The sequence below is a fragment of the Olea europaea genome, unplaced genomic scaffold (genome assembly GCF_002742605.1).
Source record: "Olea europaea var. sylvestris unplaced genomic scaffold, O_europaea_v1 scaffold1170, whole genome shotgun sequence".
Classification (NCBI taxonomy): domain Eukaryota; kingdom Viridiplantae; phylum Streptophyta; class Magnoliopsida; order Lamiales; family Oleaceae; genus Olea; species Olea europaea.
In genome coordinates, this window is record NW_019229107.1 from 104,469 (window position 1) to 107,314 (window position 2,846).

The window sequence follows — 2,846 nt, forward strand, 5'->3', positions numbered from 1 at the left end:
TTATAGAGCCAAGCCATAGAATACGAATATTTTTGAGAATTCTCTGAATTTTTCTCTCTCGTCTTTCATCCCATAATTTTTTATTTCCAACAAAGCGTTGGGCGGTCACCTGAGTAGCCCCCATGCTATGGTGAAAAGAAAATTAAACCTTGAGAAGCTGAAAAAGAAGTTGAAGTTACCAATAAATAAAAAAAATTGTATGGTCTGTGGGAAATTTTTGTTTGGGCACATGGGTTCCCATCACAAATGGTGGCGCAGAGAAATGGAGCACATAGCCATGGCCTAGATTGATTCTTCATGTTCATAATTAAGGCTTGAACTTGTAATTAGGCTAGAAATAAGAGAAACTCAATTTTTAATAACCAATAAATATTTACAAGCAAAAAGAATGTGCATTTTACGTGCAGAGAGACATTAGTCTCCCAATGAGCACTAAGTTCTTTTCATAAATTTACTTATAAAAAATCCAGTTGCATCATTTTGAATATTATTCAAAATTTTCTAGTTTAAAATGACCAGCATGTGAACTTTCAAGTATTCAGGACGGTTGTTAAATCCCATTGAGCTCAAAAGTTCTGTTGTTTTTATCAATAGCAAGCTCTATTATCACTTTTATGAAAGTTCGTGGTGCATATAAATACTAGAAATTGTTTCCCAGGGATTTTGTGTTAGTAACTAGAAACTCTAGCCTTTATTGGCACTTGTTTACTTTGTAAATGTATGGTTCTATTTAATTATTGTTTTCATGTGCAAATAGCTAAAGTGAAAATCTTGTTAGACCACTTTATGATTGTGGAATTCACAAAATATGTAGTTTTTTGCATTTTATCACAAGAAATTCAAATCTTTTATTTCCAAACTTGTGATATGACAATTTCAATATAGAGCAAAGTAATTTTCTATGAAAGGACTATGATGCTGCATCAACTAGGTGATTCTAATCATGTGTTTCAAAGCAGATTAGATCTAAGAGGAAGATCTACTTTGGGGTGGCACAAGGGAATTATCATAGTTCCGAGGACGTGGTGGAAATTAACACAAACCGTGGTTGGAGTGGTAACTTTGCTCCCATGGCAAGCCACTCTATTTTTTGCTAATTCTTATTTCTTTCCTCGTTTTGATTGGCATTGCATCATCATTTCTTCCCAAGTAAATAACGATACTTGGGATCTAATGTAGGTGATTACAAGTGGAAACATTTTGTTTGGTTAGTCTCCCATATGATTTCATTTTAGATGCCATTTGAAATTTATTTATTTATTTATTTTATTATTATTATCTTTTCATTTAAGCTTTTTGTAATTTAAGTTGTTCCAGGACTATCATACTAGGATTTATTAGTTTGTGAGACTTTACTTTAAGCAAGTTGGACTAAAGAATCGAATAAGTCTGGTTATATTGCTTCATGATATGCTAAATTAGGGCAATTTCTTATGATATTACCCCGTTCACAGCTGATTCTTGAATTGCAAATAATTAGCACGTAAAAATGGTTGTGTCTAAGCGATGATAAAACCTTTGTCTGATAGCACGCTATCAGGCCCTAAAACCTCCTGTCCCAAAGGTCAACTACTTGACTTTCATGACATACAAATCTTTCAGCCACTATAATTTATAAAAGACCAGCAAATTGCAATTTTCATTTGGGTGGATGAAAATCAAATTTTCACGATGCAAGGAAAGCTAGATCAAACGCAATCGCAGACTTGGATGAAGTTATTCAACGATCCACATAGTAGAGTAAAGATAATGTTTGCAGCAAAGTGTTGTTCTGAGGTCATAAACAAAATTGTGGATTCAAAAAAATATTTCTATTAGATCTTGTATGGAACCTTCTGCAGACAGGCAAGTTATCAGTCGTGAATCCAGGCTTGGCCAGAAGAAAGTAGTGTACACATACCATCTAATGACATTTGTGGGAAAAGTTATCCTTCAAGAAAATCTTTCGTTGGGAACATGCATTCCCATCACAAGTTTTTCTCGATCCACCTTTTCACGAAGTGCTAGCCCCAGGAACACTAGGCCTTTCATCCAATGAATATACGTATACCCAATGAAATACGTCCTTGTTGCATTTTCTCTTGGAGAGATGTTTGGGAACCTACTTGTTTTCCTTCCCTAAGAATGTGAGATTGCCTAGCTTTTGAAATAGGAACTTAACTTCCATATCCTGAACTCTTCTTTCCAAGTGAGGAGCACATTGACTAGAGCAATAACCACAGGTTGGCAGTTTGGAAATAATTTTCCAAGAAAAATATATCCAAATACTTCCATCTAACTTTTCCACAAAAACTCAAAGCCTTCTCTGAGAACAAATTTAATGTTCCAAACTTTTCCTTGAGCTTTTCTGCTGTTACCTGTCAAATTATCCACTTAGGCCATCTCCAATGTATGACCCAAAACACCAAAATGCACCATTTTTTGTTGCAAAACAACTCCAATGCAACACAATACCACTTTGCAACATTTTGGTGCAAAGTGTACAAAGTCGTTTTTATATTTTCTTTTCATTTCCCAAATAAATTGATTAAGGATATTTGTGTTATTTGTGCTATATATTTTTTAATACAATAAATTATTATTATTTGTATTTAAAAAAAATTTAAGTGTAAAAAATAATTATTAATCAATTAATTAAAAGAAGAAAAAAATTTTAAAATATAACAAACCCGATTATTTGCAATTCAAAATGCATTAATCGATTAATTGTGGGATGAACATATAAATTCCAAGAAGTAAATTGCAATAATATTTTGACTTCGTAATATCGTAATATCCTAATTTGAAATGCATTGCACAATTTTTTAATGGCATGACTTAATATTTTCATTGTTGCAGTATTTTTA